Genomic DNA, 25,169 nt, shown 5'->3' with positions numbered 1-25,169 from the left:
ATCTGCTGAAAACACTCCTTCTAATGCAGCCCAGAATGATCTTGGTGTTGTCTGCCACAAGGACGCAGTGTTGGCTTATATTCAACTTGATATCCACCAGGACCCCTAGCTCCTTCTCTGCAGACCTTTATTCTAGCCATTTGGCCCCTCAGCCTGCCCTGGTGCATGAGGTTGTTCCCATTCACGTCAAGGACCTGGCTTTTCCCTTGACGAACTTCATGAGGTTCCTGTTGGTCCAGTTCTCCAGCCTGTTCAGGTCCCTCTGAATGACAGCACAGCCATCTAGTGTGTCAGCCACTCCTCCCAGTTGTGTATCATCTGCATAATCCATCCTATCATCCACATTGTTAATGAAGATTTTAAACACTATCGGCTGCAGAATCAGCCCCTGGGGTACACCTCTAGTGACTGGCCTCCAGATGGACTTTGTGCTGATGATCACAATTCTTTGAGCCTGGCAGTTCAGCCAGTTATTAATTCATCTCACTGCCTGTTTATATAGCCCACATTCCTATAGTTTGTCAAAGAATCATCAATAGCTTATTTTAAGTAAATATTTATGAAAACAACACTTACATGGAAAAATAAGTTCAGAAAGTAGCTTCATGAAAATGTTTTGTTGGAGGAAATGTTTCTGGAATTTACAGATTTACTGATGAAACAATAACAAAAGAGATTCATAAATGTTGAGGCAGTTCATTTGTGCTTAGCTCAGACTTAGCATTGTCAGCTTTCTCAGTTTTATCATAAGTCTTATTTTATACATTGTATGGTTGAAAGCTCAAATTTAAAAAGAGATAGAGCATCTCAATTCTCATTAAGAAGAAGAAGAGAAAGGAACTGGCCTTTGCAGTTACAGCAAAAATACTGTAATGTGTCCTTACTGTACCCTGCAATGACCAGAAACAAAAAGGAGAAAAATGCCTCAGATCAGTGTAGCATTTCTGAAGTACATTGCATCTCAACTACTTTAATGATTTCAGGGAGGCTGGACTTGTATTTTTGGAATGCTTAACAGCAGCAGTGATAAGGTGTTAATGAGATGAGTGAAGGTCTGGATGGCCTGAAGTCATGTTCAGATCTAGGCTTTTGTACAGGCTTCCTATGTGCTCTTGAGAAACTGTAGATCAGACCTGTATCAGGATGAGTACATGGCTTGGCAGGCCATCAGACAGCCCAGTAAGGGGAGCTATTTCAGTGTATCAGACAGATTGGTAATTACAGCCCTCCAGCATGTTGTAAATAGAATCCTACACTGATCATTGCCAAAGTCAATATTAGTATCCTTTCACTTCAACTATGCAAAAAACTGCAATGCTGAAATATTGTCTGTGGAATTGAATTAGGTTCAAAGACAGAAAGGCAACTTATGTCCTTTGCAGGAAAATCACCTGGCATTTTCAAGAAAATCCTTTAGATTCAGTGTAAAGTGTTACCTAACTATCTCCCCACCAGAGAGACATCATCCTTTAGGGATGTCCCAGCACTCCTCTAGTGGCCTCTGGGTTACAAGTGATACCTTAAATCTACGCAAAATATCCCAAAGCAGTATATCTGATATTACGAACACAGAAACTAGGACTAACTCTTAACTTTGGACATGATACATTTTGCCTGTAATTTTGACTGTATCACAGACTGAGAGAGAACACCTCAAACTACTTGCCTGTACTTCTCCTCCCACACATCATGTCTCTGCCAGCTTCAGAGGGTTGAGTGATTTACAGCACTTTATCAGAGGGGAGGCAATGGCCTCTCTTGAGGAACTTACTCAAGACTTGGTCTGTGTTTACAGAAGCTAAGTATTTTTCTTTCTGCCTATGGAATAGGTAGCTCTAGTGATTGCTGTGGGACCAGAATTCTCCCCTTCTCCTCTTTTCTCACCAAAGCTTTTGTTTACACCACAGAGTTGGTCAGCCTTTCCTGGAAAAGTTCCTGTCCAAGATCAAAGAATCTCTTTGGTGTTTGCTTGGCTCATGATCTATGGGATCTGATCCCTTATATTAAATGCACACTCTCTCCCTTCATCTACAAGCTCCAAAGTCTTTCTGCCTCTTCGTTTTTCTCTGGGAAAAAAGGTGGAGTAGTAACTGTTATGCAGGTCTTCCAGGCATTAGCAAACACCAGGAAAAGAACCTGGTGGCTACCTAATGACCTACTGAAGTATGTAAATGTAGGTCTCTCCCTTCTCACCCCACCTAAGGAGACAATACACTAGGTGGGAGGGATAATTAATTTTTCCATTATAAATGGTTAATAGCTATGTAGGCCTGGCATTTATTATCTGAATCAGACTGAAACTCTGATTCTTTTAAGATTTCTCACAATTCTAGTGCAGATACAGAAGTGAGAATTCAGGAAGACAATTTTTTAGATCATATTCTAATTTTTTTCATGCTCTACACACAAGGATTGCATATCAAAATATTTGCATGCATTAAGTCCCTACAAATATTTACAAAGTAAAGTAGGTAAAGTTAGGAAAAGCCAGCATTAAGTTTGTTTCTGCTATGTGAGCACATAGGGTCTCCCCAGCTTCCTCAGTTGGTTCCTTTGCTGGTACCTACTTCTGTTGCTGTTTCACCATTTCAGCTGACATTAATTTCTTTGCATCCTGCTAGTGCCAGGCTGGCCTATTCAGTGCTGGTACCCTCAAACATCTCGCTGGATGAGCAATGGTCTGCTCTTGCCATTCAGACAACTCATATCCAGTTCCTCTCAAAGTCTGGGGCTCTGCTCCATCAGTCACACCACTGAGTCTGAGATGGGCTATGCAGGGTGTGGAGATTTTTGCTTTTGAGATCTAGCAAACACTTGAAAGTATTCACATTTTTTCAAAGGTTGATAGTGTGGCCAAATGCAGACAGCTTTCTAGGTGGCAAATTTCTTTTCCTGCCAAACTTCCAGAGAGCAATGTTGATAAGGGGCAATATAAGATTTCTGGCTATTTATATTATTGTATCCACTGTCTAGAATTGTTTGTTGTTGTTGTTGTTTTTTGTTTTTTAAATGTGAGACTGATCATAGTTAGTCAAATATTCTGCTTATTAAAATAATGCGATGAACAACAAATTGTTTTTATCTAGCTGTGTGATTCCTATCTTACTCAATTGGCTTATGTATATTAGGAAGTACTGGACATCTCTTATCCATGTTTGAACTACAGAACATTTCTATGCCTCCATCTCGTGTGTCATGCTTCCACTGCCAGGTATTTTGTGTCTGTGTTTCCTCAGTAAGCCAATCTGATTGCTACGTGAGCCTCTGGTTGCCAACCGCTTCAGATGACAAATTCCAAACCAAAACCATCAGGAACTGCAGAAATCCTGTGTGGAATGAAACGTTCTACTTCCGGATACAAAGAAAAGTCAAGGTATCATAAACTCTCTTTGTCTCATCTGCCTGTAGTAGCAAGCTGGAGTGAAACATTTTTTGCTTTTGCTGGAATCTACTTCCCTCCTAACAGATACTTATTATTTTTATATCAGTACTGTCAGCCAGACCTCCTTGCAAAAGCTGATGGGACTAATGACAGAGTCCTCTTTCAGTGAGAGGATGCGAAATAGAGATATTAAAGCCAGGAAGCTAACTGGTAATTACACTACTCCCAAATAGCTATGAGCAAAGCTGGCTAAAAGTGGAGGACCACAGAAAGGTGGCCTTGAAAGGTATTAGTATGAAGTGACGACTACTGCTCCTGTTGGTATGGGGCAAAGTAGGGTTTCAGGCTGTTCGTATTACTTCCTAAAAGATTACAGTTTTGGTGAGAGTTACTTCCAACCAGAAATGATGACCCAAAAGAAATCTCATTTCAGCTTTAATTGATGAGACTAGAAGCTGCTATTTATAAAGGAGATTGCGGTCTTTATCTTATTATTCCTTGTGACAGTTGGTCATCTTTTCTATTTCCTCACTCTAAAGCAGATGCTGAACCTGGAATAGCTGCAGAATGTCATACTTCTGGAGGATGTTCTAAGGAATTGTAGCTTTTTTTTTTTTTTTTCCCCCCCCAGAATATCCTGGAAATCACTGTTTCTGATGACGACTTCATTCATGATGATGACCAAGCAATTATTCTTTTTGATGTAGCTAAAATCTCCCTTGGGAAAACTGTATTTATGGCATTCCCACTAAATCCAGAGGTAAGAATTAAGTCAGAAGTTAACCAGAGGGGAAAGAACGTGACATCTAGACATACTAGAAATGTGCTGTCTTTTCTGTCTCTTAAAACCAGGAACAGATTCCAAGTAGAATAACAAAATTACTTAAAATCTGGGAAATTGTACACTGGCATATATTCTGGCCAAATGCCCCAAATCAGATGCAGTTTTAGGGAAGCTTTGCACTTTGACTAAACTGACAAAAAACAACAGAGTTTATCTAATCATCACAAAGATTATAAAAAGAAAAACAATCCAAGGACAGCAAAACCAGGCCTGTTTCCACAATATTTTTCTAAACACTAACTAAGTCTTTGCATGGCGTGCTCAGTGTGTGGTAGCTGGCAGACAAAGTGTGAAAAATGAAGGTTTAGCAGGGAGACTTGTAAACATCCTTTGTTCTGCTACTGCAGCTGAGATCTTTTCCTTGGGGAAGAAAAAGCTGCCTCTGTTCTCTAATGCTGACAATAGCAAGCAAGAAACAGAATGTTGTTACTTATTAAAGAATAAAGGAAACTGTGCTTGCAAAACTGAAGGCCGCGTTGCAAACCTCTGCACATACTAACTGAGACTGTTTCTTTCTTTTTTTTCTTTCATTTTCAGAGGAGGGAGGAGCTAGAAGTTGAGTTTCTGTTGGAAAGCATGTGAGTAAAACCCCATTATTATGGGAGCAGCAGCTCAGAGAGGGGTGCATCAATGCAGATAATGTTCTGTATACCCAGTATCATCTCAAAAGACAGAGCTTTCCTTTTTCCAGACTCATTGTGTGTATCAGCAAGATGCTGTAAGAAAGGAAAACGCCATGATGTAGAGAATGATTTCATGATATTTAATTCCATAACTTTCTTTTGAAAGTGGTATTTACATAGTTCAAAGTTGGCTTTCGGTCAACTAAGTCTATAGATTTACTGGAGTCTACAGATTCTCTGGGCAGCTTATGAATGAGGATATTATTGCTACCTAATCTGGGACACGTGTTAGTAAGGCCGTTACAGGCACTTTCCAAGTGCTTTATTGCAATTGAATTATTTCTTGTAGGTTAGCTATGTGGCCTGTAGAGAAAATGTGAGAGTACTTCTAAAAATGATAGAAAGAAGCAAGTAAAAATAAAGTGTTCAAGAGCGAAAAATACACGTATGTCCTGTTTAAAACAATATCCTGATTTATCATTTATAATATACATACTATTTGTTTTTGTTTTCTAGCCGAGATCCTCCTGAAACCATCACCACAAATGGGGCAATAGTGGTAAAACATAAAATATTGCTTGTTTTGTTCTCTTGCCATTCCTTACCTTAGCTGACTATGATGGTAGTGCAAGAAACATTGTAAGTTGTCATTCTTCAGTGACACTCCTTCCCTTAGGAGATTTATTTTCCCTTAGAGGAGTCTTCAGATTACTATCATTTCCTCTTGTTTTTTGTTTTTTTTTTGCACCCACGGAAAATTACAGTGTGCTGAGCGTAGCAACTTCTTCCCATGTAACAGTGAAGTTAAATCTCTCTTTCACTGTGTCTGGAATAAGCCTCCAGCAGGTTCAGTGCATGCATTCAACAAATGACCCCTCCAACACTTGCCAGCCCTGGTAGTGAGATGGCTGGATGAGTAATCTGTTTCTTTGTCCTGGTCATGTTTGTTGCAGTGTCGTGAACTAGCCTGCTTGGAAGTTGAGTTGGAGAGCAGGATAAAAAAGAAGCATTTTTCAGGTAAGCTTGCTAATTCATTAACTGAATATTAGTGATTTTACCCTCTCTAACGGTGCCTAGTAATTGCATCATCTAAATGCTAAAGCTTTAACTGACCACATCTAAAGCGATCTGCAAAATCTTTGCAATAGGGAACGCTGCCAGTGCTGCAGCAGATGTAGGTTCATGGTTCTGACTGCACAGGGAGCCTTGTGCCAGACACCAGATGCCTGTACAGAGGGCATCTAGGCCCCAAGCTGAGATCCTGAAAATCTGTGCTGTAGTACTGCTAATCCCTGAAGAAGCTTATTTCCTTGGTCACGATAGTCCATGACCTTAACTTTCCTCAGAACCTCTGACAGTTCAACTTCTGCACGTGCACAGAAACACCTCATTTTTTGCAGGGGTTAGCCGCTCAGCAGCTGGCTCACACCTGACCCTGGTCAAGATCCAGAATCTAGAAGTTCCTCTACCCACCTCCCCTGAGGGTCTGGATCTGGTAGGCAATCTCAGAGCATGCATAACATACTCCGACAGGATTAGCTGATCTCTTCAGATAAATATGGCCATCTACTGCAGAACGTGATCTTATTTTAGGGGACTGAGATCTTCTGTTGCTTCTTACTTGGCCTGGGATGAGGATGGTTTACAGAGGAAGGTACCTCGCTGTGTTTACTGTGTCATGATGCAGCTGCAATAGAAGTGCAGCAGTCTAAAACTCGCTGCCATTCACATCACATTCATGTCCAGCTTTTTGTTCGGCCCCCTATAAAGATAAAACCACCTGTAGTGTTTGGGTCTTGGATAGCTTTCAGATGTCAGCTTTCTAAGTATGTAGGAAGAGTAGAAGGGGATTGTTCAAATCTACATTTTTTTTCCTTTTTCCCTTTCTCTCTCTTTTTTTTTTTTTTTTTTTTTTTTTTTTTTTTTTTTTGCAACTAAAGGTAACTTTTGTGTGTGTTTTATCTCATTGTTTTAGAGAATGAGCTAATGTTTACAGTGAGAGGATCGTTTGAAGAAACCCAGAGAGTTTCACTGGGTTGTGGCTCCTGCTCCCCTATCCCAGATCCCACTTTCTTCCACTATGCTAAATACAAGCAGCCCTCACTGGATGTCACACTCACAAAGAAGAGGAGGCTTCCCAGCTGTGTACGTTACCTCTGAATGTGGTAGTCAACACAGACAGTGCTGTAAACTGAACTTTATGTGTAGGTAGGCAGCAAGAGAAGAATATTTCTGTCTTAACCAAAAGGACCTTCGTGCTCCTTTTCAGTGTGCTTGTGTGTCATGTGGAGCAAGGAGGAGCAGAAGAAGCATCCCCCTGACTCTCCCTCTGAAGTCTCTCCCCTCCGAGCGGGAAGTAGTCGGTGAGGTATGTCTGCTGGCCCTTGGGGCTCCTTCAAAAACTTCCAAAAATTGTTGCTAGTTCCATAGGTAAAGAAACTGAAGACCACCTCTCTGATACAGAATCAGTTGTTTTCTAACCACCCTTGTGTATAGTGTGATGCACAATTAAGTAAATTGTTTGGAGCAAAATGAAATATGAAATCCAGGAGACAAGGAGGAAGAAAAATGCCTGAGCTGCTGTTCACCCTCCTTGTATGGTTCATGTTCTTACCCAGGCTGAGGTCACTGGGTGCCACTGGGACCGGGGTGTGAGGCTTAGCCCCCCAGGAGGCAGACCAAACAGCCTGTTCAGCCATGCTTTGGGGATGCGCAGCCTCTCAGGCTTCTCCTGGTATCTCACATTGTTTTGTGAAACACCGCAGTTTCTAGACCAATGTTTAATGGTGGAGCCTTTCAGGGAGGTGTACTGCTGCAGCTCTTCTCTTATTTGTGTAGTTAAGCTTACTAAGTTCAGAGCTTTGTAGATATAACAATGACCTAAAATAACTATGTCTCATTCTGATCAGGGAAAACAGCCTATTTTAAACAAAATACCAATATTCATTATTTTACCTTTCTCATTTTCAGCACAGAAAATTTGATTTCCACTTTAAGCTGAAAAAGTGGTAAGATATCTTATTTGTCTTTATAGATTCGTAGAATCATTTAGGTCAGAAAAGACCTGTGAGATCATCAAGTCCAATCATCACATAATACTACCAAGTCCACAACTAAGCCATGTCCCTTTGCATTTGGAAAGTTGTCAGTCAAATTGCAATCCTTTTGTTACTGCCACATGTGCCTTGAATGCTGGCTTGTTTTCATTTCAGACTATGTAATGAAACAGACCTAGTACACAATACAGAGATTTTCAGGCCCTGTAATTTCATGTAATGGGACTATACAAACGAAGGAAAGGTTTTATCAAGAACACAAATCTTCTGTTGATATCTTACTGTAATCCAAGTTATTCACTAAGGCCCACTGTAGGCACTCACTGAAACCTCTAGAAATTATTTCCAAATGCTGATTTGCAAGAAAAGCATCATTTCAAAACTAATAGAAAGAAATCGCTTCTGTTCCCCAAGCAGAGACCGGGGAACTAGAAGACGAAAGCCAGAGTACCTGGTTGACCCTAGGTTATGAAAAAAATTGACACAATAAATGTAACTATGTATATTTTAAGCATCTATTCAAAGAGATAAATGCAAATTAACTCAATCAAATGATTGCTTATTTTTAAACAAAGAAAATGCATTATGTATGTTTAAAGCCTTAGTAAACTTCAGAGGATGAATGTGTTATGTTTTCTAGAAGCTTCTTTTCTCTTGCAAATTCAGGTGCATCTTCTATCATGCTGTTTTCAGCGTATATTCTATGAGACAGACATACCATTTACAGTTGTCATTTAAAGGTCTCTCCCTTACCCCACCTATGAAAGATTTTCATAGCAGCTTCCAAACTCTTACTGCACTACTTATAAATACTCATAAGTGACTTTAAACACCCCCACGAAAAATGAACTTGAAAGTCCTTGCTTCACAGGCATCAGTGGACGTTTGCACAACTTTGAAAACGCGTTTGAAAGCCACCTTTAAAATACTGCCCTCTTCAGGCTTTTGGCTTCATGTCTGCAATGGAGCAATTTTATTAGTTGGTAGCTGTATCTAATTTCAGGCATCTTCAGTAAGGAGGGGTGGGGAAGCCTCCTCAATCCAAAGGAAGATTTACTGTCATTCTCTAGGAACGAACTCAAACATTTCATCCTTTCCTATTCTGCATTGTATAGATGTGATGGTGAAGCATATGTAGTTCTGAAGTAGAAACAATTCAATTACTGAATTAGACTATAAGCATGATATGTGGTACCTGATGCTGTGTTCCAGCCAGGAAGACTTAGACATACGCCTGGGCTTTGACCTGTGTGCACAGGAACAGGATTTCATTTGCAAAAGGAAGAAGGTTGTTGCAGCAGCTCTGAAGGACATTCTTCAGTTGGAGGAGGACTTGCAGGATGATGAGGTAGATGACTTCTCCACAGCTGGGTGTCAAAATGTAACATTTGTGTTCAATTTTCACTATTTCCAGGAGATCGGGAAGTTTCTTATGCAAGCTATAGCTGGCTTTGTTATTCTAGAGAAGAAATGAGTACTCGTTGGCAATATCAATTAAAAAAAAATAACAAAAACAAAAAAACATGTAGCCTTGTTCCTACAGGATCCATCTCTGTATTGAATAGCAGTCCACAGAATGATGCAGAGGTGGGCTAGGTGCTTTAAGGACTGAAGCCAAACCTTTTAGGATTCACAATCATCTCTGCCAGTCCTAACCCATTGATTCAGCAGTTCTCCTCACAATTCAAACTGGGTTTTGTATTGTTATGCATTTTGTGCTGGCATCTGGCATCTAGGTTCCTGTTGTGTGAGCAGAGCATGCTGCTTGTCTAACTTTAACATCTGCTGCAGCTAGAGCATACACTTGATAAATGGGAGTGATAGAAGAGTGCCTAAGACAGGGAAAAATCAGGCTTCTCTTTCTCTTTTTTAATGATAGCACCAAGACTGCATTGCAAAGCCTGAACTCGCATGCAGAGATGGCAAGTTTTCCTTGTTTTGCCCCAAACTGAGCTCAGCAATTTTTTTCACAGCTGGACCTTTCACACACAAGACATTGCTTTTAAATGCCAGCACCAAGCTGACATTTCCTTCCCCTCAGATGCAGAGGCACACATACTTCCCTGCAGAACCCAGAGTCTCCTGATTTGTGAACTCACTCCAGTGCGTGGTGTCTGTCTTTACTGTTAATTGAGCTAATTCATATTTGAAGGTTAAACTTAAGACTACCAGACCTTGAATTTCTGTATCATCACAGGAAAAACAGTATTTACAATTCAATTGTATACCTAGTATTTTGTGTGCATACATGGTAGGAAGGGTGAATATGGCTCCTCTTTCCTGTGCTATTGGTTTTACAACAGAGCACTGAAATTTTGATGTCTGAGGTCATGGTTTTCATGTCCTGTTGCACAAGACAATCACGGAGTGGTTTAGGGTGGTGGGGACCTCTGGAGGCCATCTGGTCCAACCCCTCTACTCAAGCAGGGACACCCAGAGCAGATTGCCCAGCAGTACATGCAGGCATCTTTTGAAGGTCTCCAATGATGGAGACTCCACAATCTCTCTGGGCATCTATGCTCCACCTATGCCCCATTATAAATTCAAGCCTTGCTTGTCCCTGCCGACCAATGGCATGCAGCATCCTTATTACTTTATCAGTGTTGTAATACTCTCTTTTCTAAGCACTGGCATATATCTCCTTTCCCCCACCACCTCATTAAATGCATGTGTTTTGGGATTGAACAGGTACCTTTGGTGGCAATCATGACAACGGGTGGTGGAACCAGAGCTCTGACAGCCATGTACGCTCACCTTCAGAGTGTGCAGGAACTGAATGTCTTGGACTGTGTCTCATACATCACTGGTTTATCTGGCACAACATGGTAAGGCCAACATTTGCAAAGTTTTCATACGAGTTTTCTATACATGTTGTCGAGAAGTGATCCAAAGAGTCAGAGTGGTGAGACGTTAGTTGGAGCCTTGTTAAATATCTAGTGGTTTTCTGCAAAATCAGAAGCCGTCATAATATTTTTGGCCAGTATCAAGAAAGGGCTTTCATTTTACTGCTGTGATTTTTTTTCCTCATTTCCTTCATTGGGTATTTGCTAGCATCTGGAATTAAAGCAGTCCTGATTAAAAATGTGGATGGTACCACACACACGTGTGCTTTGTGATGTAAATCAAGTCATTTTACAAAACCCTTCACTACTTTCCAAAGCTCAGCTTCAGAATTCACACTTTTCCTTCTGTTTCTTTATTTACTTTTTTTAGGACCATGGCAAACTTGTATGAGGATCCTGACTGGTCCCAAAAGGACCTTAAGGAAACACTCAATGATGTCCGAAGACATGTGCTTAAAAATAAGTTCTTTACTTGTTTTGCCCCGGATCGTCTGAAATACTACTTGAAAGAGTTGTGCCAGCGGAAAGAGGAAGGACATCAGATAAGTTTCACAGACCTATGGGGACTCATCATTGAAACCATGTTTCATGAAAAGGTACAAAAGAAGTGCTTTTCTCTTCAGATTTGCATACGTAGAAAATACATCAGTGAGGGCAGACTGTAAATCACGGTGTGTCTGAGGTTGGAATGGACCTCTTGAGGTCATCTGTTCCAACGCCTCTGCTTGAGCAGGGTCAGCTATAGAGAAAGTTGCTAAGGACTTTGTCCAGTCAAATTTTGAATGTCTGTGTAGGTGGAGGCTCCAAAACACCTTTGGGCAATGCATGCCAGTGTCTGACCACCCTTACAGAAAAGGAAGGGGAAGTTGATTGGTTGGTTGGTTTTCAGATAAATGCAAAATTATGTGCCTTGACAGCATCATTCTTTGTGTTTGCTGACTGTATTACATAACCTTAACATCACACCTGGAACATATAGGGTGACAATAAAGATAAATAATGGAAAATGAACAACTTTAAAGTGAATTCACATGTAAATATTTAAATGAAAATCCTGCTGTCCTTGTTAAAAAGCACTATGCGGTGTGACAAGGCAAAGAAAAATTGCAAATGAAAATTAAATAAAGTATCTGAGTCATAAGTGGTATTGCTTCACCTTGTAACCATTTCCACCAAGAGGCAAAATACTGATTTATCTAGTATTCATGAATATTTCCTTCCTGTTTATAATTTGAAAACTACTCCCACCATATTATGAATAACCCCACCATATCCAAATTTCAACCACACAGCACAGTGGGACAGACTTTGTAAGGGTGTGGGTTCAGCAAGGACAGTTAGTGTCCCTGCAGTGCCACAGCCCTGACTCCTGGACTGGCATCAGCTGAGGGAAGACCGGTGGCCTTGATGGCACAGTCATCCCTCCAAGGGCTGTTCCAGCAAGGAGAGAACACCTGCAGCTCTTGCAAGGGCCCCTTTCAGGAGGAGCTGAGGTCAGCTCCTTCTCAAGCCTTGGCACCGCTCCCAAACCATCCTGCTATTTCTACCCTCTCTAACCACGCGAATTGTTCCGCAGCAGAAGCAGTAAGGGTCAAGCCATGCTGAACATTAACTCTGACTGAGCTTTGGCTCTGTCAGAGGTCTGAGGAAAAGAGGATTTTCTGGGCTGTAAGGACAGAGGTTACTCCTTCTGAATGAAATAGTCCATGCCAAGAATGCTTTTCAAATATTTCTAGTATTTTTTTCTGGAATAAATAACATGAATAACAACATTTTCTTCCTACTTCTGAAATATCATACTTTTTTCAGCATATGAACTTAAAGTATTCATATCACAAGGACTATTTGTGTGCTGCAGTGCTGAGGCAGAGGAGGGTCAGAGATAGGGATCACAGCATCTCTCTGAATTAAACTGGTGGGGCACATCCTAGTCAGAGTCTCTTTGTCAGAGCCCAGGCTTAGGCGAGGTGGGAGGCTCTTTGTGTCATCTGACTGTCCTCAGCTATTGTCCTTCTTCAAAACAGGAGGACTGCCATAAGCTCACAGATCAGCAGCAGGCACTAAATCAGGGTCAGAATCCCCTGCCCATCTACCTCTCTCTCAATGTGAAGGATAAAATCAGCGACCAGGACTTTAGAGGTAATAATACTCCTGAATTGCATTTAACTTTTAATCTTGGTAGGGTTCCCTTTAGGACTAGGTAAATAGATCGATTCAATGCACAAATCCTCTAAAGGGCCAATCCACCTAAGAGTTGATTTTTAATAGTTAAATTTTTGAAGGCCTTAGTATATCCATCTGTATACAGGATCAAAACCAGGATGGTGGAGGATATTAACATGAAATTACCTGCTAAGTGTTTCTGTAGAAAGTGTCAGAAATCTAAACTTTGCAGACACGTTTAGATGTAAGGGGACAATTCACTCTTTGTATTCAACACTGTGAAATGAAGAGTGAATAAAATGGCTGTTTCAAAGTGTGGTACTTTGGAAACCAGTATGTCTTAAATTGGCTAGTATCAGGTTTTATTCAACTATTTTGAGCCTATACTGCTGTAATCATTCTGTTGTGTGCTTTTTCGTTTCAGAATGGGTAGAATTCACTCCTTATGAGGTAGGGTTCCTGAAATATGGTGCCTTCATTCGTGCAGAAGATTTTGGTAGTGAGTTCTTCATGGGTCATCTGATGAAGAAAATCCCAGAATCCAGAATCTGCTTTTTGGAAGGTGATTTGTCAATCTAGGGAAACATAATGCAATTTATTATAGTCCATCCTGAGCAAATCCCTCTTCTGAAGTGAAACACAGGGGTTTTTTTTATTATTATTATTTTGTCTGCTAAAAAATATGGTAAAATATTAGAATTGTTAATAGGTCATCATCTGCATTTTCTCTGCAATTCTTTTCAGCTGAACAGATTTATTTGATGTCATATAATGTTATGTTTACTGACGAGGCCTTCGTAATATTTATGTGTCTTTGACAGCATCAAATGTTGTGTAACATTGCAGTAAATTCAAATCACAAGTCTGTTTTTAGACTGAGACTCTAAAATACAGTCTTTTATCCAAAATGTTGCAGCTGCAGCAAACACTGATTAATACTCTAGGATAGCACTTCCATTTTGGATTGGCAGCAGGTCCTAATAGATAGCATTTTTCTGTCTTGCAAGAGAACAATAAAATTAGTAAGAAATATATTTTTTTTCTTTGCAAAAGCAATCTCTTGCCTCATTGGTCTTCTGACTTCTATCAGTTGCATAAAGGAAGTTTCAGGGGTTTTTGGAGAAGTTAATATTTTTTTTTTATTATTTTTTTTTTTACCTGTGTGGAGATTTCACTAGAGTTCACAGTGAGGCACAAGAAAGCAGTTTGCAGCTTAAAACCTCCTGTTCCCTGAAGAAGTCAAACAAAGTGCCCAAAACTCCTCTTCTGTGGTCAGAAATGTCAGCAGGTCACTAGCTCCCTTTGAATGTGTCTCCCCTTAGCACTCCATTCATCGCTCCTGTAGAGCAGTGCTGGGACTTTTCTACCCCAATTCCCTGCCAGTGACCCGGAGTCCCCTCATTCAGCAAGTGTTATTTACTCCCATGACACAGTTATTCCAAAGCTTTTCAGCAAATGAAGCAAATTATTTCGCACCCTGACCCCTGAACAGAGCAGAGACTGACTTAGGTAGGTCCTGCAGCTCTTCCGTGCACGGCTGAGCCCATTCTTCTGCCCACAAGCTGCTATTACTGTGGTCAGGCTATAACCAAGTTGCTCAGGTGTAGCTTTTTCCATCCTTCACTCAAATTTTCCCCAAACTGCTATGTTTAGTTCCACAATTTGGAGGGTACAGGGACATGCCATTGCACACCCACCACATGTAATCACAGTGGTTGTTTTCTTAGCCTGAAAGATTGCAGATAGATAGCAGCCTGGAGTGCCCTTAAGTTCACTACTTGATTTATGTATTTTTTTAACCATTTAATGTAAATTAGTAGAGGGAAGAACTTAAGAATATAGCCCAAACACACCCCACCCTCCAAACCAGAGGAGGAATCAAAAGTTTCATACATTTACAGTTCCTATTTTCAAAACCTTCAAGTCAGCCTCCTCGTTCTGAGGGAGATTGCTACAGGAATCTTGAATGTTTTCTGTCTGGCAGACCTTCATGATAACTGCATACCTGTAACAGGGCTATGCCCCTAATAAGTAAAACCTTTAGAATTATCAATACTGGGAATTTGGGAATAGTAAATGTTGAGGGCAAGTAAAAATATTAGATTTACTTGACACAATGTTATTTGCCATATAACAAAAACGAAGGTGTTAGCAGATAGACTGAAAATACTACCAGTCCTGCTCGTATATACCAATAATTTGAATTCTTTACATACACTATGTGTTCATATACTGATACAGAAAGATAGTCCCTTTTTATTTGCCCACAAGGATAATGTAATAAGAAAAGTTTGCTGGAGAATGAAGAAGGTAACGAGGATCATTATGAATGAAAATGCTTCTAGGTCTTTACTGGTTTTCTTTCTACCAAATATATTCTATACCACAGGGATCTGGAGCAGTGTATTTTCTTTGAATCTTATGGATGCTTGGTATATATCTGTTCATTCTGAAGACTTCTGGCACAAATGGACCCAAGACAAAATTACTAACATAGGTGGGTTACTTTTATACAATAATGTTGTTTCTGTTTCTCTCTCTCTCTCTCTTTTTTTTTTTTTTTTTTTTTTTTTTTTTTTTTTTTCTCTCCTATGTGCTGCTGTTCTCTCGCTGAATTTTTCAAAGCCGTTGTGGAGTTCCCTCTTCTGGGCTTTTTGTAATCCATATGAAAAAACAGGAGGAAATTCATGCTATGTATTACCGCACAGTAATCATTTTAGTTGTGTGAGGAAAAGAATCCATGGGATCTGTCACAGGAAAAAAGGGGGAAATGGCCTTCATACAAGCTATTTTCAGAGCACAGGGGTAAAACTGGGGAAAAAATGTCCCTATATAATAAGAGAGCCTGGAGGCCTCCCCTAGTGATCCACAGGATTACATTTTGTCTCTTTAAACCTGGACTGTGGAATGAAGCTTCACAAAAAGAAAAGAAAGCACTATTCTTTTCTGTCTGGAGTCTACAAAGCACAAAGACAAACTTAAGTACTATTGTAGGTCATTCAAAATGACTCATAAGGATGAGATCTGCAAAACTTGCTACCAAATTAAGAAAGATCTGCAGGGTAGGATTTCAAGGGGAAATGTATAATAAACATACTCTAGAGGGGGAAAAAAAAAAAAAAGGATGAAAAGGAAGAGGAATGTAGCAAAAATGGTGATTTATTTTATCTTGCACTTGTAGGGGTTGTTTTCTGATTGTTAAAACAAGGAGCTTTTATTTGCTAGTAAGATACATTGTGTTTATGCCTATTTTATTTGTGTGGTGGAGAGATTATCTGTAATATGAAGTAGCAAAGGACGACAGGGTAAATGCAGGATGCAGTAACAGGTAAAATCAAAGAAAAGCAAAGTAATTTATAGTAGAAGAAATTGATTCATTTACAATACAAACAAGACTTTTACCACTATGGACTGAGAATAAATGAATTTTTTCAAACTTAGCTGAAAACTGAGATTTGTGGAAATCATGGTAACAAAGAGAGCAAGAAGTCAAAGTTTTCCCAAACGTGTTAAAGCAGATTATGATTGCATAGATTGACCTCCACAGTGATAGCACATAAAAGAACTGTTATCCTTTCTTTTGCAGATGATGAAACCCTATTCCCTACAAGACCAAATGAGCTGGAGACTCGAGTGGTTTGTCCCACTGGCAGCTTTTCAGACATCTTCCGAGATGTCGTCATGTTACGTCCAGCAGCTTCAGAAATCCCTAACTTCCTAAAGGGCCTCCAGATGAACAACAACTACCTAGAGAGCCAGTTTTCTACATGGAAAGGTATGGTAACAACATCCTGGTTTTAGGCATATTTTGAACTATCCTTTAAAAATGAAATGATGCTGAAGGGATTATTAAACTGGCTTTTAGTTATGTTCCCATTCTCTGATAATATTTAAAACTGTCACTGAAAAAGGTGAATTTAGTCAGTAGGAGAGGCTTCAAAAATAAGTTCCTAAAAAATTCATGAAGACTAGCAACTGATAGGCCCTGATCAGTCAATCAGCATACATCTGCTGCCAGCCAGCCAGCTACACATTTATGGCATAGTTCTGGTGCCATCATACGATGTCTCTTGCCCAGACAGTACTCAAGGGGTATTTGATGGAGCCTTGTTTCAAGTTATCTTCTTACCTGTAAGCAAGATATAATGTTTATAACGGTATTCTCTGTTGCACCATTAGGAATCTGTACTGGGTCTCGTACCAGATCTTCTGTGTTCCACAAGGAGCTGTGGCTGCCTACCTTAACACCTTTGTGCCTGTTCTCACAGCATCAAACATTTTCAGTATTCAGCCTGTTGAGACAGTGAGATGTTATTTTAATTTTTCCCCTATTAAAGAATTTATCCTCATCGGTCACACACAAAAATAAGGGATGGAGTTAATTCTGTTCTCCTGACCCTCAAGTTAACCCCTTTTACTTACATGAAAGCAAAAGAAATTGCAAAGTAAATAGTGGAAATAGGAAGTCAGATGAAGAATCCAGAAATGACTGTACAGTAGCTATCAGCTATGGGTCAGAAACATACAAAAAGCTAATTCTCCTTTTGGCAATAATTGATTTTCTTCAGCATACAGATGCATCTCTTGTATTGAGCTCCTCCCCTCAAAAACTAATCCTTCTTCTCTAGACTGTGAGCTTGACTCTCGGCCCAACCACCTGACAGGAGCAACAGACTACCTCATCTTGATTGATACAGCATTTGCCTTTGCCACCAGTTACCCACCACTTACAAGACCAGAAAGGAAAATGGATGTAATTTTGCATTTCAACTACAGCTCAGGTTCCCAGACAGGGGTGAGCCTTGTACATTCTTCTTTACTGATATCTCTGCTTCATCATTCAGTTCCCAGAATGGCCAATCCTCTACTCATAGAAACTCTTTTTTCAGTATCTGTGCAGCACTAATAAGCTAACATTTTGCCAGGGTCACATGCATTTATTGAGTAGTACTTTATTATCAGTAAGTAGGCATTTATTAAACTGAATCTGCCCATTTTATAAGTAAATGTATTCTTGTTGATCTGCAGTCAGTTAGATGTAGAATGGATACAGCTAAACACATTTAAATTTTTAATTATTTCAACTACTGTAACACCTAATCTGAAAAGCAGAGGGTGATTCAGACCACCTGCTACTTGGCCTTCCAGAGCTTGGTTTCACATACAATCTACAACACCTAAATTAGGTACATGCCATAATCTACCAGAACTTGGCCCTTACTCCACAAGCAATCCCAGCAAAATTGGGTTTGGACAAATTCAAAGTGTTCCCAGTATGTTCTGATGTGTTTTTTGTTTTTTTTTTTGTTTTGTTTTATTTTGTTTTCCTATTATGGCAAACCAGCCTCTGAAAGAAGCCTCTAAGTACTTTGCAAACCAAGGAATTCCTTTCCCTACTGAGGTGCCAGATGATCAGGAAACACCAAATCTGAAGGAATGCTACATCCTTGGTGACAAGGAGAGTCCAGAGACCCCTATTGTGATATTTTTCCCTCTAGTAAATGACACCTTCAGAGACTACAAAGCACCTGGTAAGTTTACAGCAATTCATCATATCATCAGAGGCTGTAGGCTTCTATTTTTTCTTTTTTACTTTACAATATCTGTTGTTCAGACCATCCTGTAAACACTTGCAGATTCAGACTCCCTTTTCTTAGATTTGAACCATATCAGGGGGATTAAAATACATAATTTTTCCTCAACAGTAGAGCAGCAGCTGGGATCAGCCTTGAGCATAAATGCCCCTCTTCAGGTTTGGGGTTTTTGTGTGTGTGGATTTTTTTGGTTTTTCATGGGTAGGTTCTAGAGATAAACAGTGAAAAGTATACTCTGTTTATCTGCGATGGCAGAAATTAGCAGTGCTATTTCCTCTCAAACCTCTCATCCTTTCCTGTTAGAGAACGCTCTTGGGAATCTAAGGATTTCATTGTTTAAAATCATTTCCAGGCTTACTGTTACACAGATAACCTTGAAAACAAAAGTGTGAACTGGTGAAGCGATGAAAATATAGCACTGAGACATGCAGACAGTTTCTGTTTGCTTCAGTGGGTTCTACTTTGAAACTTAAGAGAGTTTAAAGAGCAACATTGCCGGTCACTTCAAAACAGACAAATACTAAATTCTGGTACCGTATGCCAGACCTACATACTACCCCTGTTGGTGCCAAAAGTCTCAGTTACTGCTTCTCCAGATGCTAAAATCCCTAATTCATGGTATGAGAACACTTACTTTTTAATCACTTCAAGGCCCCACAGTATACTGAAAACCAAAAGATAGATGGACACCTGAGAGGTTAGTTCCTGCAGTTGCCCTTTGTAGGAAGAATTAGAAAAAGAGAAAAGGAGAAAGAACTAAAGCAGGATTATCTCTGTTGAATAACTTCTCTGTAAACTCTGTGAGGGAGTTTACCTCCCCTCTCAGCTCAATAATTAGCAGAACCTAAGGATGTTGTTCCTAACTCTGCTACCTACCTGTATGTCAGATGGTGTACAGGTGCTATATGGCAACATAAATCATCAGAGAGTCTCAAAAGGGGTTTTAGTAGGTGTGTAGGTGTTTGCAAAGACCTGCATGAGATATGTACACTTATATGCATAAATTTGAAGCAAGCCTGACTGTTTCAGTTGGTGGCTGCAAGCTGAGACTAAATGGAGAGAACAGGTCCTTATCTGGCCATCACACTTCAAGTCTTAGCTGAGCTGAGAAGGGCTTGACATGTCACAGAGTCACAGAATGTCAGGGATTGGAAGGGACCTTGAAAGATCATAGCAGCTGAGATCAGCTGTTGTTCTGACTTATGGTGACTTATTAAGATGCTAAAAAAATAAGGGAGGAGATGTGCATTTTATATCTTCTGCATCCATAAATTTTTTGAGATTTGTGATCCCCGGATAAGTTGTGGATATTTTTCTCCCAATACCAACAGCCCACTGCAGAGGTCCCTACAAATATTTGCTCTGTGAGATCTTGCAAATAAAGTTCTGCACTGCATTCTGCATTAGCTTTGGATCTGCTCTCTACTGCTAAGTGAATTAAAATAAGTTAATGGAATTTTTTCCATTAACTTATTTTTCAAATTATCATATGTGATGGGTCTAGCATTTGAAGAGATGATGCTTGTGAGACTACTTGCCTAATTATTTTGCTTCGGTCAGTGATATGTGTGTTGATAATACTGGGGTAATGAAATGGGCATGAAAAGTGTCCCTGCCAAAATTCAGTGATTCAGGGACTACTAGGTTCAGTCTCATTTCTGACCTTACATAAGGCCTGTAGTTTTTTTTATAGTAGCAGGTAGCTCAAGGAAATTATGGTAAACATTCATGCCATCTGCTTCTGGGTTATATCCAGATAAGGGCTCAGTGAAGTCTCTGAGTTTAGACAATAGAATAGTTTTTTAGGTCTGTTTTCTGTATCTTTTACAAATTCTTCCCAGTATGCAACAAGAGTCATTGTAGCAGATTGTGCTGGGTTGAAGATAATCTGTAAGGTCATTGAAAAGGGAGAACTGCCTTTGGAAAGTTTGAACCACAGAGTTGCACATATTTACAGCAGTAAGGGAAATAATAAGATGTGGAGACAAAGAAGGAACAGAAAGTTGCTTGGAAAGAAACTCTGCTGCAATGAAGTCCTTGCTGCAGTTACCTGCTTTGGGAGAAGGTGAGGAAAGAGGGAAAGAGTAAATGCAATTTTCTTGCCCCCTTGGCTAGAAATGTAAGGTGCTGCGATGTCTGGGAGGTGGCAGTAAGGGGAGGCTGGGGGTGCATCAGCACTGAGGGTGACCTGGGGACCAGGCTGCTGGCTAACCCTAGGGCTGGAGGATGATACAGGGTGGAATGCAGCCTCCCACCCTGTGCTCAAAAGAGGAGCTACTGTGCTTGTTATCCTTGTCCTAGCAATTCCACGAGTACCCAGAACAACCCCTGCTCCCCTCACCACCACCAGCTTCTCCACACCCTGCTGCTAATCAAATATCCCAACAATAAAATACCTCTGAAGTGATCAATAGTGTGTTCATGCCCAAGAAACACCCTGACCCTAATCGCTTTTTTGCTTGTTAACCAAGTCCCTGTTTGTCATTTAGGGATGAAACGTAGTCCCTCAGAGATGGCAGAGGGTGATGTTGATGTTGCCAATACCTGTGGTCCATACTACATAAACAATCTGAGTTATTCAGAGGAAGATTTTGACAAGCTGGTGAACCTAAGTTACTACAATGTCCAGAATAATAAAGACTTGATTATTCAGGCTTTGCGTACAGCAGTGGAGAGGAAAAAGCAGCAAAAGAAACAACAACCACTGCAGAAACCACCTGGTGGTGAGGGTGTGTGTGTGCCCAAGAGACAGGGATCCCAGCATCTAGCCAACAGCACAGCCCTAGGGAATATGAAATAAAATATCTACGAGTCCTGTTAATGAAGAAGAAAAATCACAAGGATCTTGATTAGAAAGAGAAAAGCTAAAGAATGCTAAGAATGCTTTGTTTGTCATCAGAAATGCTAGAGCCTGTCTGCCAGTGAAGGAAATAAACACAGAAGGCAGAGCTTTTCCTTAATAAATTAATGTGCTTCCCGCGTTGACAACTCCAGGAGAGTGGCTAGGTGAAGCTGCGCCATGCTCTTAATTGCAGAAGTGACCTTTCAGGCCAAGGCTGAAATCTGTGGATTGTGAGGAAGTTGATGCTGGCAGTGTTTGTGTTCTACCTGTGCTATAAAAAGAGAGGATTGTAAATCCAGAATTGTAACAGAAAACAAAATCCATTGTTTCAAAGTGAAAACCAAGAAGACGGCTATTTGTAAGCTAAGGATTCTTTATGTGAATGTAAATAAATATTAAACTTTATATAATAAAATACTTTTTTTTTTTTTTTGAGTCAGAGTTAACAGAAATAAACGTTTGGTGTTTTTGCAGCAAATATATGTTAGAGCAATTTCTTTTAGGAGTTTCTTCCTGTACCAGAAAGATGACTTGAACAACATGCAAACTTAGCACATAGCTGCTGAAAAAGTACTGAAGAAGAAATAACACTTGCTCCAGACCTAGATGTGAAGTTTCCCAGGATCCTGGGATCATTTGAGTTTAAGGATCATTTAAGGACTATTTCTACAGCAACTGACTGATTTATTTCAATAGACCAGATGTAAGTGTTACTGATATATATTGAAGATTTAAAAGTTTAAACTTTTTTGAGACATTACATTTGAAAAGACATGAGAAACATAGGCACAGCTGACCTAAAATTGTATTCTTAATGTTATCCAAATGTGATTTTTTTTAACTTGTTGCAGAGTAATCCAGTGGAAGTAAGCAGACTATTAACTTTCAGCTTTCTTTGATGGTTTGATTGTCCTATTAACATGGTTCTTTCATATGAGCAGTCTGTTTTCCTGAAGCAGATATAGCAGGTCTAATACCATTTAGATAAGGAGCTGGAACCTCATCTGAACTCTATAAAGTGCTCATCCACCTGTGGGAAGTGGGAATCAGGCTCTCCTGGAGCACAGAGAAAGACATTATTCTGTGTGGAGAGAGTCCAGGAACTTTAATTTATCTGCAAAACAAAATACAAGCCATTTATAAACCTCTCCATTATATTATGCAGGAATATATTTGAGAGGAATATGCAGAATGGGAGAAAGAGAGGAAGAGTTCATTTGATTATTGAGCAAAACAGATAGAGCATCTCTGATGGGTGAGAGAGAGGCATGAGATTCTAATTGCCTAAGTTCAGTGTTGCTCTGTTCTCAATGCTGAACACAATTGCAGTGCTGTGCTTTGACAGATGGAATCCCAGGTCTCTGTTTATCCTTTTTCTAATGTAAGTTTAACTGCTATTCAATGTTATTGAATTATTTATTCAATGTTATTGATTGACATGTACCTACCAGCCTGCAGCCCCTTGGTATGTTTCCTACAGGCTTTCTTGATCATCTGTTCTGCTGTCGTTTATTTTAGCAAGAGATCCTGTTGTTGTGAGTTGAAAATGGAAGTCTTAGAAATCCCTCTGCCCTCAAAGTCTTCCCCAGGTGGTGCACAGAAATGTAACCCTTCTGTCTCCCACTTAGGTCAGTGCACAATTACCTCTCAAAGTTTGCTGCAGGAGCCTGCACAGCTCCTGTATGGGCTCTGTGCCAGGGTTTTCCTCCTATGGAAACCAAGGAGTGAAGGTGGCAGTCATGCTGATGCATGCTGGCTTTCATCGCAATATTGGACTGGACGTAGCCAAAGGGCACAGCCAGACCTGGGAATCTGGAAGCACTCCCAGTTACCCATATACAGTTGGAGCTTTATTGTCTGAAGGGCAAATTCTCTCGCTGACAGCAGGAAGCATCTAGGCAGGAAGTCTGAAGACAAGCAGAGCTAGATGTGTGAGTGCAAACACCTCCTGGCCCTTCCTGCAGCTTTCCAGCTGCCACGAAAGGGTCACAGAGAACAATGGACACTTTGCCCCATTTCAAAAAGTATACAGCGGGACTGAAATGATAATTCATGGCTCTGAGTTCCCTATATTCAACAAGAATATAGAGGAGAATGACAGGGGTAAACAAAGGGGTAATTATCTGTCTTTTAAAACAGGACCCAAGGGGAAAAAGCAAAACTGGTAAGCCACAGACTCTAAGTTAACAATGTAAAGTAGTCCTTCACACACCATGTCAGTATGCTATAGACTGTTTTGTCTCTGGATATTGCTGTTGATAAATGTTTATGTGGGTTCAAAAAAAAAATTTTTTTTTTGATTGTGCATTCACTGGGCAATCTTTAAGGGCTAAAAAAATACAGGGGCTCTGCATCTGCCTCAGCCCTGCACTGAATCACCAGTTCGCAGAGGCTGGGAGGATAGCCTGAGAAAGTATTGCAACACTCTTGCCCTTTTTCTGTGATGCTCTCCAGTCACCAAATGCTGTCTGCTATAAAAGACTAGTGAGTAGGTGGCCTGACCCCAGACCTAGGTTTTCCACAGCTCAGATATTTTTGAAAATAATAAACGCTCTGGAGTATTTGGAACTGCTGAAAATGTGGTGACACAAGAGTGGTTTAAGAGAAATTACTACACCATGTTAGCAACACACAATATTGCTCTTTGCCCCATAATGCTGACAGTTAAATAGACTGCTTTACACCCAGCCACAAACCATTTGAAGAGGGAAATCACCCTCTGTCCAGAAATACTGAGAAAACAGACAAAAAAAAAAAAAAAAAAAAAGCAGTTAATAGAAGCCTGAATGCATCAATGAATTCAATCCTTCATGTGAACGCAAGTGTCCTGGCATCTACCATTTCAGTTCATCTTATGGAAACCAAAAGGTTACTTGTAATGATGTCAGCTGAAAGAGACCAGAGGTAACAAGGGGAAGATGGAAGTGCACTGATAGCAATTACATTTAGCAACCTAGGGGGAAAAGTCATAAAAATGAGAGGAATACAAAACCAAAATACAAAAAAAGGGTATTTCAAGAAATGAGGAAGCTGGCCAACATGCCCTACACAAAGTGGTATAAAATCTTTAGACTCAGCATGGAAATTGCAACAAAGCATTGCAAAACACATGCACAGCCCTAAATAAAATGTGAAGCAAGGAGCCAAGAAAAGGCAGGGTGGCTGAGCAGTATTAAAGCCTAACCTCTCTTCTTTGAGGAACAGTGTGGGGAGGAAGCAGACAGGGAAAGGGCACATCTAAACCTGCTGGTGCATTTACAAAAGAGCAAGAGCACACAGAGAGAAGGTAATATTCATGATGGAAATTAGAAGGAAGGGAGGTAAATAGCTAAAAATGTGACTTAGGAGGCGTCCAGCAAAAAGGGGTTGAGATTGTAAGGATATTGCAAAAGATGCAATGAGGTAAGACTGCGACACAAAAATTGTATTTCCAACAGTGTGTTTACAGACTCAGCAATTTTTATTTATTTATTTTTTTAACTGGGAGACCAAGCTTTCATTTTTTAAGTAGAGAGAGAACATATTAATTTTACTAATGTAAAATTGATGAACTAATACTATGAATGTACTAGTGCAAATCACTAATATAAAAAATGAATTTATGTAAAATGAAAAACTAACAGTGTCTGAGCGAGCATGCTATCACATTCCGTTAAAATCTATTGCAAAATTGATGGAAAAGGTGCTCCACCCTTCAGGCTACGCATATTACCGAGGGTAAAACTAATGGCCAGATACATTACGCACGTCCCCCAGCCAACCATGAGCGCTATAGGAGGAATTTCCCCTGCGTTTAAAATAGCTGCCGAGCGCAGTGCGCGC

At 40.1% G+C, this 25,169-nt stretch overlaps 1 pseudogene across 1 annotated transcript in view; it reads left to right on the top strand.

Moving 5' to 3' along the window:
• Positions 1-21,776, top strand: part of LOC309878605 (cytosolic phospholipase A2 epsilon-like) — a 42,693-nt pseudogene extending 20,917 nt beyond the window's left edge. Inside the window, exons 6-23 of the transcript XR_014319584.1 lie at positions 3,237-3,373; positions 4,014-4,142; positions 4,764-4,804; positions 5,366-5,408; positions 5,803-5,866; positions 6,825-6,994; positions 7,119-7,217; positions 7,820-7,857; positions 9,118-9,253; positions 10,594-10,730; positions 11,119-11,344; positions 12,773-12,887; positions 13,336-13,473; positions 15,301-15,408; positions 16,498-16,686; positions 17,540-17,706; positions 18,256-18,442; positions 20,995-21,776. The product of XR_014319584.1 is annotated as a cytosolic phospholipase A2 epsilon-like (transcript). The remainder of the gene's footprint in view (positions 1-3,236; positions 3,374-4,013; positions 4,143-4,763; positions 4,805-5,365; positions 5,409-5,802; positions 5,867-6,824; positions 6,995-7,118; positions 7,218-7,819; positions 7,858-9,117; positions 9,254-10,593; positions 10,731-11,118; positions 11,345-12,772; positions 12,888-13,335; positions 13,474-15,300; positions 15,409-16,497; positions 16,687-17,539; positions 17,707-18,255; positions 18,443-20,994) is intronic.
• The last annotated feature ends 3,393 nt before the right edge of the window (positions 21,777-25,169 follow it).

Source organism: Aythya marila (assembly GCF_965140915.1).
Source record: "Aythya marila genome assembly, chromosome: 5".
Classification (NCBI taxonomy): Eukaryota; Metazoa; Chordata; class Aves; order Anseriformes; family Anatidae; genus Aythya; species Aythya marila.
Note: the sequence above shows the minus strand (reverse complement) of the source record. Positions and strands in the feature narration are given on the sequence as shown.